The sequence below is a fragment of the Callorhinus ursinus genome, unplaced genomic scaffold (genome assembly GCF_003265705.2).
Source record: "Callorhinus ursinus isolate GAN/ISIS: 27379988/994484 unplaced genomic scaffold, GSC_fseal_2.0 scaffold23, whole genome shotgun sequence".
Lineage (NCBI taxonomy): Eukaryota > Metazoa > Chordata > Mammalia > Carnivora > Otariidae > Callorhinus > Callorhinus ursinus.
In genome coordinates, this window is record NW_027397085.1 from 1,556,469 (window position 1) to 1,571,866 (window position 15,398).

The following is a 15,398-nucleotide window of genomic DNA, read 5'->3' on the forward strand; positions in this document are numbered from 1 at the left end:
TTTTTAAAGGGGCATTTTATGAAATCTCTACATGGGGAAAAAGGCTGAAAATGTGTCAGCTTTTTTTCAAGATAATAAAGCAGTGAGCCTAAATGAGATTTTAATCTAAACCTTACATAGGAATCAGAGCACTTCCTATAATAATGTCCTGTTTTCCAGTTCACTCCCAGGGTCCTGTTTACCTCCCACCCCTAGCTGTTTGTTGGGTGTCCCACTGGGAAGTCACCTACTATTAATACCCGTTTGGCCTTCCTGGTCAGCTCCAAGATCATGCCCCCCTGTGAGAGGTGCACTGGTTTTTCCCTTGTTTTGTTTGCCTTTTCCTTCTAAATTTTAGTTTCCTTCAACTCCTGCTAGAGTTTCAGTGAGATTTTTTTCTCTTCTCTTTCATTCCCTTCGATAATTACTTGGAATTTCCTACTTGGGGGCTTCACCTCCCAAAATCTGATGCTCTGCACCGCTTTGGAAAGGCTGCTTTTATTTTTCCTTTTATTTTTCTTTGGAAGGTCATCTGTGCAAATCATTACAGTTAGAGGGTTAGCACTAATGACTGGTCAACTCCATTAACGCAGTCGCCCCTCTGTGAAAGTTTACTTTTCTGGTTCAGTGTCTTTTACTGCAGAGCTTGTTAAGAGCCTTTATTGCTTGAAGAAGGTGCCCCTTGGAACCTTAAGATTTCCTGTTTATACACAGGGCAAGGCCCAGCTGAACTCTTGGCGGTGCAGGCAGCTCCTGAGCTTTGCCATGAGCTCTGAGGGGGACCCCGGGGGAACCACGATGGGGATTTGAAAGCAAGTATCTGCTTAGCTGCCGGAGTCATGCTAGAAACTGTGAGGAAGCGCCCAGCCATACCTGGCAATAGGTTTGGTGCTGCCAGTGGAGAAGTCTGTGCCCACGTCAGGGTCCCAGCAGGGCTGCCACGAATCAAAAGGTGTCTTGGTGCTAAAAAAGGAAAGGTCCCAGGCTGAGAGGATAAAAACCAAAGCCTGAGTTCCCATAATTGTGGTGACCAGACAGACTGGTGTCTTTAGCTCTGGTCCATACAAATGGAATTTACAGAAAATCTGAACTTCCCCTAAGTCCCTTCAGTGTCCAGCAGGATCTAGAGGGGGTCATCATCTGTTTGTGCTGCAGTGTAACACAAATCGGAGCAGTTCTCCAGGGGCTCAGAGTTTTCTGCCCTGGCTGTTTCTAAGCCCCATCCTGTATCAAATGCTCCACCTCCCAACCTGTCCCAGTGGAATAATCATTACTCAGAATGCCAGCAAACGTGTGCCTGTGAGCAGGGGTCCTCTACCCTGATTGTGTGTGTGTGTGTGTGTGTGTTGGGGCGGGGGGGTCAGGTGTCTGGGGCTGAATTAATTATTGGGAGCTTCCTGATGACCTGGAGTCTCAACAGAGAGGCCTTGAGAGAGTCGCGTTGCTGGGATAGGAAGAACCAGATGAGGTGCTCACCCACGTGGTCAGAAGCAGCAAATCTAAGGAAAGAGTGTGTGTTTTCCCTCATGCACGAGGAAGGAAGCCATGAGTTTGGGATCAGCCCCCTGAGGGGTGCCAGCCAGGTGTGGAGAAGCCTGTGACCCCCAAAATGCCTGCCCTCTGGGCCAGGTTCTTCCTCCCTGGCGGGGCCCTGAATAAAGCTGGCGTCGTTTTGCTTCCTGTTCTCTGTTATCCGGGCTCCACACCACCCACTCCCTTCCTGCTGGTACAGTCAGCCCTCAGGTAGCAGGGGAGATGCAGCTCCGTTCCCCCCTAGTCCTCTTTGCCTGGACATATGGGGTCAGTGGGTGATGTTATTATTGTTAAATCCGAGCAGTATTCGGATTTAAACGAGCAGTATTCTTCCTTCCGTCTGGGTTCCAACTGTGCAATTATAGAAAAGAGAAGAGTAATAGACTCCTTCAGGTAATCACATCTTCTTCCTGCTAAAAGCCATGGTCATTCTTAGATGTCTGCCTCGCAGTATCACTAATCTCTTACCACAGTAATCCTGCATAATAAATAACCACAAAACCTCAGTGACATACAACAGTGACGATTTGTTGGGCTGGCGTGTCTGCGGGTGGTCAGCTAGGGAGCTCCGCTGGGGTGCTTCGCACATGGAGGAGTTGGCTGGCTGTGGCTGGGTGGCGAGGTGACTCAGCTCAGCTGCACGCTCTCCCCAGCCTCCAGCAGGCTAGCCCAGACTTGTGCTCATGCCATGGTGGAGGAACACAAGAGAGGGACTGGAATCATGTGAGCTATGATCCTCTGCAGAAGATTGCTAAGGTCGCATAGCCAAGCCCAGACTCAAGGAGTAGGGAGACAGACTGCCTCTTTAGTGAGGGATGTTGGGACGGGGACTGTTGCAAATACCACCCTCATCCTGGTCTCAGCTGGTATTAGGCTAACTCCGTAGACAGGGTATACTTCCATGATAGCAATCCCAACAAAACTGATGAGTTACAACCAACAAAGTCAAATCCTTGTCCCCATGAATTATCTAGAGAAAGATCTGTTTATATTAGAGTGTTTATGACAAAAAGCGTTGGTCACAAAGTTGTCTTTTCTTTGTTCGTTTTTTATTTTTTAGGCAGGTGTTGGGAGATGATTCTCCATGGATCTCTCCTTTGTTTTCATGTCTTAGGAACAGAGACACTAACAACCACTTGTTCCTAATTATATCTTCCAGTATGTTTGTATAGAAAACAGCCTTGGAAGATAGAGATAGGGGCTCCCTGTGGAGCAGACGGCAGGGGGGGAGATGTCTCCTTCCTGAGCAAAAGTCAGGCAAATTTGTTTACTCCCATTATAAAAAATTCAAGTTCCCCAATCTCAGGGTTTCTCAGTTGTGACACAAAGCCATTTTGTGTACACATGACAGTTACCTGTGTCCCTCCGCACTGCCCCCGTGGGATGTGGAGCAAGGGACACCAATGTAGATATGAAGCTCATGCTGCTCGCTCTACCAGGAACAATAAAATTCCTTGTCTCTGACTCAAGAGTCTCATGCATCCTGTCAGCATCCGTGAAACTATGGTAGACTGCCCTGTTAGTTTGAAGTTAGGGCAAAATTCCAGACCCTCCATGATTCTTGACAAGGTAAGTAGTATCCTAGCAGGTAGCCAAGCATCTTGTGCTCCTAGGAACACCATGATCTATTAGCCATTGCCATAGAGCCCTGATTTGCTGCCTTGGCCTTGCTGCTCACTATAGTAATTCTGCCTCCTTTGCTCTGATGGTTAACAGCCACCGTCTAGTCTCTGTCATTTCCGCTGACACTAGGGAGCCCACTTCCATGACAGTACCTCCTACTGTCAGCCCTGGTCCCTACCAAGCTTCTCCAGGATGTCAGTGCCTCCTTCACCTGTAACCCTCCTGGCCTTAGTGAAGGGAATGTTCCCTCTGTCTTCCTGAGGAATACAGGGCGTTGGTAGCTTCTGTGGTCTTGCACAATAAATCTCTTCTCACATTCCCACAGACCTAAGCCTTCCGACCTCTTCATCAAGACAATGCTAAGGCAATTCCAGCATTTCCATCTCATTTCCTGTGGCCATTGTTTGCTCAGAACTTCAAGAAGCTATTACAACAATATATTAGGATCATTCCTGGGCCTCCTTTCCCTGATACCTAAACCATGGGAGAGGGCTCCTGTAGCAGCAACTGCCCCCGCTCCAGCCTTATAATCTGCCCTTGCTACCAATTCCCCCTTCTCCCCTCTCTGATTCCTTAAAATCCGCCCCCGCATGTGATCCTTGGCTCTTCCTGGTACGTGTGAACCAAGTCTCGTGATGTCTTTCATGTGGACAATTTTTATTCCTGGAGGAGGAGCTGTGTTTTCTACTCAGACTGCTGAGACCTTGTCTTTATTTATCCTCTGAAGAGAGTCAGAGTCAGGGCAATGTTCAAGAAGGTAGACATCAAGTGGGGGCTTCAGTACCGTCTCTGGGTAAGGGCAGGTGGTTCTCCTCTAGCAGGGGAGAGAGTTCTGAGGAGCATGACGATTCGCACTTCTCAGACTCATTCGTCCAAACACTCCCGGCCACATCTCAGGATCTTCCCCCTTTTCTACCCTGACTTTGACATAAGAGATTCATTGAAGCTGTGAGTTAATTTCCTTTGCCACTTTTGCCACTATTATAACTAGATCCTGGGACCAGTTTTGAGCACATTCGCCTCTGTAACTGCTGGAGGCCTTTGAGGTTTCATATCACACCTTGGGTTGATAGTTAGCAGGTGTGGTTTTTCATGGCTTCCAGAGAGTTGAAATCAGACCAGCTCCCCAATCTTTGTCATTTTCACCCCAATCCATTCACATGTCCTAGCTACCACATAACCCGGCGTTCACCTTCTACCTGAACCTGCACGGGTGAGAGTCTGTGACTGTGATGCTGCCATATGCCTAGGGTTACCCCACACACACACACACACACTCCAGAATCCCAGCCCCAGAGCCTGCTGTTTGGGACCAGTGCTACCACGGGTTTGTATTTGAGTCTATTTACAGACCCTCAAGTCTATTTCATTGAATTTTACAACGATTTGTGCGTCAGTGCCACGCAGTTTTCCATATTGTATTTTGATAACATGTTTATGATCAGATAAACCTTTGCTCTCATCACTTTTCTTTTTCAAAACAGTAAGCTTGTTTATTTTAAACTTAGCTGTGATGCTGGGCCCATACATAGGGGGGAGATCCGACTCTCCAGCCTAGCTCATATGTTCTTCCCAGGCCCCAGGCCCGAGTTAGGTTCTCTTTGCTCTCCATGCACACTTAGAAAATGGTTTTACTGAAATGCAAGCCCACTTCATCCATCCCCCTTTGGCAAGGCCTTCCCTAAAGGCTTCCACCAACAGTGCTTCCAGTCCTAGAGGGATCCACCTTCCTCTGGGCTTGAAGTACTTCTCTTGTTCAAGTTCTCAGAATAAGTTCTGAGGTTTGATGTTTTTCTCCAAATAATGTCAAATAGCAGTCCTGTAATTTCCCCGAATTTAAGAGCATTTTCCCCCAGCTTCCTGGCTGGCTCAGACTTGTGAAAGTATTCTCCATGTCAGCCTTGCTTCCTCCAACATTATGCAAGACCGTGTGTGGCAAAGCCTTAGAATCTAAAATGTTTCTGACATTTTCACTCTGCGACTTGCCAACTTTTCATTTGATTCTTTTTGCTTTTTATAAAGACAAATTAGAAAGCAATCACTCTATAACCTTTGGCCTTATTATTTCTTTATCCTTCGTACTACATAGTCCTCTCCCCTGTCCATCACTTCCTACTGATTTTGGATGATTTAGTGTTTGCCTTTGTGCTCTGCAAAGAGAACCATTGATTTTGAATAGGTCTAGAAATGTTGGGAGCCTTTGGCGACATAGCCAGTCTTAGTGTTGCCACTAAAGGCATCAGACATCGCCTTGCAAGCGAATTTATTGTCTCAGTCTTTGATGATGGAAATAAAGACTGCTGCCAACTATTGGCAAAGATCTTCAGACTTATCATCTGCCTCTTCATGACAACAATAGCCAAGAGTGACCTGTTGAATGTCCCACTGAACCACTGATGTCTTCAATTTCAACTCTAAAAAATAGGATATGCTATAATGCGAAGAGAACTTTGGATGGAGAGTCAGAAGATCTGAGTGTAGTCTTGATGTGCCCTAGCTAAATAGAATTTCTCACCAGGCTCTGGTGAGAAAGGCTGCTGAATAACTCATAAATAAGAGGTTGTAGCATATAGACCATGCTAGATTGTCCCTAATTGATAAGAGCGAGGGATGAAGTGGATAGTGAAGGCTACCTGACTTCTTTGCCTTTCTTCTTCACAAGTCATCCCCCAGATTTTTACCCAGTTTCTGTAGTCCCGCACATGAGAAATTAGTGGCCAAAGAAGAAACAGTGGAAAAGGGGGAAGGAAAAAAAATTAAGTAACTCTCAGGCTGGAGAACTAGATTGCTAAACAGTTGGCAGTTGCCTATAAATGTGTAAGAAGGATGATGGTGAGGGACGAGCTCAGCCAATCTCTAGCCCCAGAGATGATGCTGAGAGGACAACTCTAAGGAAGCTTTTGTCTGGGAGCTAAGGTGCTTGCTGCTTGCCTACCTGGATCCTGCCAGGCTGACCTGCCTAGCCAAGGGTCCTCCCTTACTAAGGTCATCCTTGTGAGTGTCTCTGCCTCTGGAGAAGTAAGGGGCTGTTTCTCCATATAAAGTGTTTAGGAATTCATGGTGATGCTCCAAGGTAAAGGAAATATGTCAAAATAAGAAATGCACCTGCATTTCTCAGCAGTATAGAAATTGTACTGGAAATGACTCAGCAATTCCTAGATGAAAACTTGAGAGAGCATTAATTTGAAAAATGGATTTTTCCATTGCTTGGGCTGTGGTGCAAAGTGAGACCACCTTCCATGTCCCCCTGAAATCATCGATAAATTCTGTGATTCTCCTGAAAGAGGATAATTTGAGTGGCAGCTGAGGAAAGAGCTCACACATAGGGTGAAGGGTGAGGAGACAGGTGGCTGACCAGTCGTGACAGCTGGGATGACGACCCCCAGATTTGTGAGATGACTCACCGACCACTCAAGCAAGACTTTTTCCAGGGCAAACCTTTGCAGGGAAAAGTTGAGAATGTCTCATGAACACTCACCTGCTTCATCCCAGGCTGAATCATCCTTAGTTCCTTATTCATCTTAGTTCCAGATTCATTCATACCTTTTACCTTCCTGGGTATTCAGGAGAAGCAGGGGTCCTGAGTCCAACTAGAAGTCAGAAATCTTTTTGAGGTCATCTTATTTATTCTTGATTTTCGTGTAATGAGTCAGCCTCACACTGATGATTCACTGTGTCTCAGGCCGGCCTTCCAGCCACATCTGCTTCAGCCAGGGAGGCCCCAACTCCTCACTAACCACAGGAGTAAGTGGGGGGAGTAGGGGTGGGCATTCTCTCTCCCACGTTTGAACAGGTCTGCAGGGGCCTGAGGAGATGCCCTGTGCACACCTCATCCCAAGGTATCTTACCCAGTTCTCCCTCCCTAGTGGTGAGGAAATTCACTCACATTTACTCTTGATGGAGTATTTGGAATCCCAGAATCTTAAAACATTCATTTCACCTTACTTTCCACGCTTTTTTGTCTGACTCAGTATTTGAAGTGAAAGAACATGGGAAATGTGACATCTGGGCGTAAGCTCAGTTTGGGGGGAAAAAAACAGTTTTCTTTAATCTGATAAAGGAGACATACCACAATCCACTGAGAATGAAGTACATAATGGAATATTGCCCAGCAGTAAGACTAAATGAATTATGGTTTGCAACAAAATGGATAAGTCTTAGAAACAATGTTGAACAAAAAAAGTAACTCCCAGAGTCTCTCCATATAAGAACACAGCAATTTTATAAGGATACAGTCTAGCTAAATGAACTATACAAGGTGGGCATATAGTTCCCTTTCATTTCATTACATGCACAGGCTTCTGAAATGACCGCCAAGATCAAGATCCAGAATATTCCATCCCCACAAAGGTCTCCCTCTTGCTACCTGTTTATGGTCACATCCACCACCTCTCTTCCTCCTGCTCTGTTACAGTCACACTCTCTCCCCCCCCGCCCCCCAATCCCTACTCCCTTGCAACCACTAATATCTTCTCCATCTCTTTAATTTTGTCATTTTGGGAATGCAATATAAATAGATTCATACAATATGTGACCTTCTGTGATGGGCTTTTTTCACTTGGCATAATGTCTTTGAGGTACATCCAAGTTTTTACCTGCATCAATAATTGAACACAATAGTTTAGTCATTCACATAGGGAAGGACATTTTCCTTGTTTCCAGTGTTTGGCTGTCACAAATAAAGTTACTGTGAACATTGTGTCCAGGTTTTGTGTGCACATACGTGTTCATTTTTCTGGTATAAATTCCTAGGAGTGCGAGAGTATATCTAGCTTTGTAAGGAACTGCCATACTATTTTCCAGAGTGCCTGTAACATTTTACAATTCCACTAAGATCTTTTAGTAGCACATGGGGACAAAACAGTGTGTCTATGTATCAGTTTCCTGGGGCTGCAGTAACAAATTATCACAAACCTGGTGACTTAAAACAACAATAATCGTTCTCTCACAGTTCTACGACCAGAAGTCTGAATTCCGTTTCCCCGAGCTGTAATCAAGGTGTCAGCAGGGCTGTGCTTCCTTCTTAGGAAAGAATTCATCCCTTGCGTCTTCCAGCTTCTGGTGCCTGCCAACATTCCTTGGCCACATAGCTCCAACGCCTGCCTCCGTGGTCACGTTGCTTTCTCCTCTTCTGTAGTCGGGTCTCCCTCTGTGATTTCCTACGGATTGTATTTTGGCCCACTTGGATGATCCAAGATAATCTCTCCATCTCAAAATCCTTAATTTAATCCCATCTGCTGTGTTTGTCACATAAGGTAACAATCACAAATTCCTAAGATTAGCATATCTTTGGGGTTCATTATTCAGCCTACCACTCTCTGTGGGGGAAGCAGAAGGTGGAATTGGGTTTGATATGCTCTAGTTTTTAAATTGGATGGTGTGTTGGGGCGCCTGGGTGGCTCAGTTGGTTAAGCAACTGCCTTCGGCTCAGGACATGATCCCAGAATCCCGGGATCGAGCCCCACATCCGGCTCCCTGCTCGGCGGGAGGCCTGCTTCCCCCTCTCCCGCTCCTACTGCTTGTGTTCCTGCTCTGTGTGTGTGTGTGTGTGTGTGTGTGTGTGTGTGTGTGTCTTTCTCTCTGTCAATTAAATAAATAAAATCTTTAAAAAAAATTAAAAAAAATAAATAAATTGGATGGTGTGTTAACCAGGTGTTTGTCTTAGTATGCTTTGAACTTAAATAGATTATATATATATATATGTATATATATATGTATATGTATACACACACATACATATACATACCTATACATACTACTGAATTTTTTTTCTTTTTACTTAGAAGGTGAAAAAGGAAGGTAGCATGATATTCCTGTTCTTTCAAAAAAGAAATAATGCGGTACTAACTGCTGGTGAGGATGTGGAGACACTGGCTTTCATTCACAGCTGGTGGAATTGTAAAATGTTACAGTCACTCTGGAAAATAGTATGGCAGTTCCTTACAAAGCTAGACATACTCTCGCACTCCTGGGAACTTATACCAGAAAATGAACACTTATGTGCACACAAAACCTGGACACAATGTTCACAGTAACTTTATTTGTGACAGCCAAACACTGGAAACAAGGAAAATGTCCTTCCCTATGTGAATGACTAAACTATTGTGTTCAATTGTTGATGCAGGTAAAAACTTGGATGTACCTCAAAGACATTATGCCAAGTGAAAAAAGCCCATCACAGAAGGTCACATATTGTATGAATCTATTTATATTGCATTCCCAAAATGACAAAATTAAAGAGATGGAGAAGATATTAGTGGTTGCAAGGGAGTAGGGATTGGGGGGGCAGGGGGGGGAGAGAGTGTGACTGTAACAGAGCAGGAGGAAGAGAGGTGGTGGATGTGACCATAAACAGGTAGCAAGAGGGAGACCTTTGTGGGGATGGAATATTCTGGATCTTGATCTTGGCGGTCATTTCAGAAGCCTGTGCATGTAATGAAATGAAAGGGAACTATATGCCCACCTTGTATCAATGTATATTGATATAGTATCATATATTGTATCAGCGTATATTGTATAGTTATAGAAGATGTATGTAACCGTTAGGGGAAACTGGGTAAAGGGTACCTGGGAATGGTCTTCTCTATTCTGTCTTTGTAGCTTCCTGTGAACCTATATTTAAATTCACAAAGCTAAATAAAGTTTAAAACTGTCAGAAGGAAAAAAAGTGACAAAGTGAAAAGCTGTGATGGCTTCGTTCCTCCCAAAGTCAGCACAAAACCTAAACCTAACTTCTGCACTAATACTGCCTTTGGTTTTCCCTGAATCAGCCTTCATAATAATTCCAAAGCAGTTCCAAAAAAGTTCTAAGTCAGAGGACCCACAATTGTTCAGCATCGTCGCTGGGTACCCCATCTCCCCGCACAACTATTGCTTCTGAAAGTCATCACTTAAAATGTCTTTCACTCATTTCTCCCTGCCTACTGTGTCTGTGCGACCTTTCCGCTAGCTCCCCTCACCCTGCTTTATCTTGAGCAAGCATCCACCTGACCTTCCTACGACAGTCTGTTCATCAGTGTGGGGAGGAAACACTGGGTTTCTTCCTTATCCCGACCTGCTGCCACTTTCCTCCTGTGCAGCCTGCTTTTTCATCTCTGTCCCAGCCTGCCTTGCTGTCCTTAATCACAGACACTGACTGCCAGGCAGCAGGTTGAAAATATTTTCTGACAAAAACAGCCCACTGAATTTTATGTATTTTCTCTCCTTCTTTTATTTTCATATTTGGATTTTCCCTAGCCTGCTGGTCAATAACAATTCTTTGTTTTTCTCTTCTAGACATAATATCTTCTCCCATTTCTTTGAGGATATTAGAATTAAAATAAAAATCTGCTCTCTATATTATCTGGATTCCCTCCACATTCTATTTTTCCCCCTTTTTCTGTATGTTATGTCCTCTGTCCTTCAAGCTGGAGGTGTTCCTCAAATATCTGGTGATCCCTAGTTGAATGATCAAATCCAAGATACTACACATAGGTCACATTAAAAGATGTACGAGTGGTAGGCTTTGCTTTAAGGGGATCAAGTGGTAAGCTGGCCTTTTAATTGGGGGTCCTAAAAGGTCAGGAGCTGTAGAAATTTTGGGGGCGTCTTTAAGTTTTTTTCAAAGAAGGAGACTCTTGTCTTCTGTACGTGTGCCACAGTCCTGGCTACCCTTGTTGTGAAAGCCAGAAGGAAAGGGGCTGAGGGACTCTCCACTTAGTAGGAAAAATTTTTACCTAACCTCCCTGTTTTCAAGAGAGCATCTCCCGCCCATCCCTGCCTAAGATTTAAGATGTGCTGATATCCCAGAATGAGGATCCTCTTATGTTCAAATTTCTAGAGAGTAAACACCTAGTTTCTGAACTAGGGGGTGTGGGAAGGAGGTGGCTCCCTGGTGGGTGGGGGAGGGGGAAAGACATGGGGTTTTTAATTTCTCTTTACCTTTATTCCAATTCTTGTGAACATTTGGGCCTCGTTATAACACATTTAGGGAAAATTGCAGTTCCAGTTCCTATATTTAATAGACATCCCAGCCTCTTGCGGCTCTTTGATAATGCTATTCCCTTCACTGTCCTGGATGAGACCCAGTGTGCTTTGCGCATTGTGCATGGCAGGCAAGACTCTGGTCCAGTTGTCCTCCTTGCTGTTTTGGAATGGACTCTGCCATCACTTTGTTTTGTGGTACATATTGGAAGCTTTGGGATTCAGGGTGGAATAGGGGCAAACATTGTGTAATGCTGTAACTTCCCAGTAAAAACCAAATCATAAGTCCTCGAATTTTTAATCTTGAAGGCTAAGGGTTGGCTGCCAGAGAGAGTAAATGTTTTCACTAAAAGCAAAAGAACAATCCTTTTGCAAGCACAAGACTGGGTTCTCTACCTCCTCTGTGAACTGTAAAATTGCTCAAGGTGAAAAGCACCTCAAGAGGGGTCTGATCCAACCCCTCACACCATGCTTCAAGCCCCTACTCCCTGTCACCCCCCAACTCCCCGGAAAGGAGGGTTTGTAACCAGGCTTCACACCTCTGGGGATGGGCATTTACTCCTCCTTTAGGCCACCTCTTCACCCTTCACAGCCTGAACTCTCCTTATTTCTATCATCTACGGCTTATTGAACCCCAGTTATGGGTCCAGTTCTCTGGTAAGAGCTTTACAAACATCTCATTTAATCCTCACCACGGCCCTGGAGCTATTATTAGTCCCATTTTGCAATTCAGAAAAGTCAGCGAGATTAACTGTTTGCCCAAGATCCCACACCTGGTGAGTGGCAGGACCAGCAGATTAATAGCAGACTATCTGACTGTAAGTCCTTATTTTTTCTATTTATTCTGCCTTTTGTACAGCCCATAATATCACTCTCTATAGCTTTCACCTACTGGGGCTATTTCTGTCTCTTGGGAACACAGAGGGAAAATCCAAACCTCTTTTCTACATGAGCACTCTTCAGCTATTTCAAGATATTTATCTGATGTCCTTTCCATTCCAAGCTAAAGCCTTTAAAAAAGAAAGAAAGAGAGAGAGAGAGAGAGAAGATCCCTATCTGTTTTAAAGGTATTAAGTGTACTTCTCCCTTCAGTTTCCAAGTTCTTTTCCTGCTTACAGCACTGTGGGACCACTGGCTTAGCCTCATAAAAGGACAAACACAGAATCTCTTCAGTGTGTGGTTGGAAGCTGCCGCCCAGGGAATGGCTATGACTCTGCCCCAAACCCACCTCTGTGAAGGACCCAGCTGGGCCTGTGTGAGTGTGAGCATCTAGTACCACTCTTAATGGAGTTCCTTCAGGAGGAGACCCAGCTGAGTCCTGGGGCAGGATTAATCACTTGATAAAAGAGCTCTTAAACAGACTTTGTTGTGTGCCCTTACAGCAAGCAGCTTCAAGGGATAGGCTTCACATTGGGCAAATGCCCTTATAAATTCCGCCAGTAGCCGGGCTCCTTGGTTACAAGTAGGTTTGTTTTACAGTGTCATTGCCCAAATTTTCCTAATCATAATCCCCTGAGGAGTTTATTTAAACCACAGAGTCCTGGACCCCACCCCAGACCTTCTAAATAAAAATCTATTGGGGGGGGGCAGGAACCTGCAGTTTTAATAACCCTCTCTGAGGGATTCTCATCATCACCCAAATGTGGAAAACACTGTTTGAGTTCATTGCCTGCAACTTTATTCCTTGTCTTTAAAAATGGGAGTAGAAACAGAGCTCAAAGAAGATTGTGATGGTTAATTTTATGTGTCAACTTGGCTGGGCCACCGTGCTTAGATATGTTGTCCAACATTGTTCTGGATATTTCTGGGGGGGTGTTTTGGGATGAGATTAATATTTAAATCAGTGGACTTTGAGGAAAGCAGATTGCTCTCCTTCGTATGGGTGAGCCTCATCCAGTCAATTGAAGGCCTACCTAGAACAACAAGGCTGACCTCCCCCAAGCAAGAGTAAAGTCTGCAGCAGATGGCTTCAGATTTGAACTGTGGCTCTGGCTTTTCCATGAGGGGCATGCATAGAATGCTTGAGAAGAGGAGAAATGAAAGAGAGTTGTAGTATTCTTCTGAAGGGATGCAGGGGTTTTTACGCTAACTGCCGCTTTATGAGGGAACAGAAGTGCGTGCTGACCTTGCTATAACCCTGCTGTGACAACAGCCCATGATCAAATAATTTTGGAAAGCAGCAGGGGCGGAGCTGGGCCTATTTTTAATGCTAGATTTGTGTTTAAGGAAGACTAACTGAGGTGTAATTTACACACAATAAAACCAGCTTTTTAAAGTAGAATGTTGGATGAGTTTTGGCAAATGTATAAACTCCCATAACCGCTGTACCCAGCAAGATGCAGGATATTTCCATTACCTCAAAAGTTCCCCGAATCCCTTCTTAGTCACTTCCCTCTGCCCTTCCAAGCCCCACCCCCACCCCCAACCACTGATCTCTTTTCCGTCAGTATAGTTTTGAGCTTTCTAAAATTCCACGTTAAAGGAATCCCGTGGAGTGTAGCTTCTTGTGTTTGGCTTCTTTTACTCAGCATGATGCTTTTGAGGTCGGTCCATCCAACACTGCTGCATCTATCAGTAGCTTCCCTTTCTCTTCCTGAGTAGTATTCCATCGTGTGGCCAGACCACAAGCTCTCCACGTCTCAGTTGATAGGCATTTGGGTTGTTTCCAGTTTGGGCCTATTACGAGTCCTGCTCTATGAAGATTCCCATTCGGACCTTAGCACAGACATGTCTTTTCATTTCGCTTGGATAAATATCTAGGGCTGGGATTGTTATATGCTAAGTGTAGGTTTACTTTTATTGACCAACGATCTTCCAAAGTGGCTGTACATTTTGCATTTGCATCAGCAATGCAGTACTGGATTTTTTTTTTTTTTGACAAAGACAATTCATCTTTGAATTGAATTGAGTTGGCCTTTATTTTGTGTCATCTGTAGGGACAGAGAATTAGTTTTGTATAAAGCCCTGCTTAAGAGTGCTGGAGTGACTGATTTGAAAATACTGCTTTTCTGTAATTCAGGAAAAGTCACTAGTCTCTCTAAGCCTATCTCTCCCATTTGTAAAATGGTGCCATTTATGGTGCCTGTCTGCTTAGGAATGTTGTAAGGGTTAATTGAGATAAAACATATAAATGCTTAATACAGAACCTGGTACATAATAAATGATTAATATACATTACAGTTTGCTCTTTTTTTTTAAAGATTTTATTTATTTATTTGAGGGAGAGAGAGAATGAGAGCGTGTGCATGAGACGGGGGAGGGCCAGAGGGAGAAGCAGACTCCCTGCTGAGCAGCGAGCCCAGTGTGGGACTCAATCCCGGGACTCTAGGATCATGACCTGAGCCGAAGGCAGATGCTCAACCAACTGAGCCACCCAGGTGCCCTGCAGTTTGCTCTTGAACAACATAGAGTAGGTCTGCAGAACCTCCCCTCCCGTGTAGTCAAAAATCCACATATAACTTGACTCCCCAAAACTTAAGTATTAATAGCCTGCTCTTGACGGGAAGCCTTACTGATAACATAAACAGTTGATTAACACATATTTTGTATGTTATATGTATTATATGCTGTATTCTTATAAGAAAGTAAGCTGGAGAAAAGAATGTTATTAAGAAAATCATAAGGAAGAGAAAATACATTTACAGCACTGTATGTATATTATTGAAAAAAATCTACATATAAGTGGACCTGCACAGTTGAAACCCATGTTGTTCAAGGGACAACTGTACTGTTATTATTCCAAGTACCTTCTTTGGAAAAGTATGTTGCAGTAGGGTTTAACCATATGAGAATATACATACCACTGCCTTTACTTCTTTGGGGTTTCTTTTGGGCAATAATTTAGAACTCAGGAGAGCCACAGGAAATTGGAAAGGATATTTTGTCACTGAAAAAAGGTATCTGTAGTTATTTGACAAGATCCACCAGAAGTCTTTTTACATCCTTTCTAAACTTTCTGCCCTCCGTTTCCTAATCTGTAAAACAGGGGTGTTAATTCTTGCTCTGCTTCTCCCACAGGTTTGATGTGAAGCTCAGGAAGAACGGAACGTTATAAACTGCAAAGTGTCGTATATATATTTGCCACCAGTGAAAGTTTTAGAGGAGAACTCTTGTAAGAGATGATTTAGTTAGAAACTATCAGATAATGGTATCCTTTACAAAATTTCCTTTTCTTATGTTACACAGGAAAAAATAAACCGATAGTTGGCGGAAATTGCAACAAAATTCTATGAAAATAAAAGATGTAAGACAATGATATGCAGGGGCACCTGGCTGGCTCTGTCGGTGGAGCGCGTGGCTCT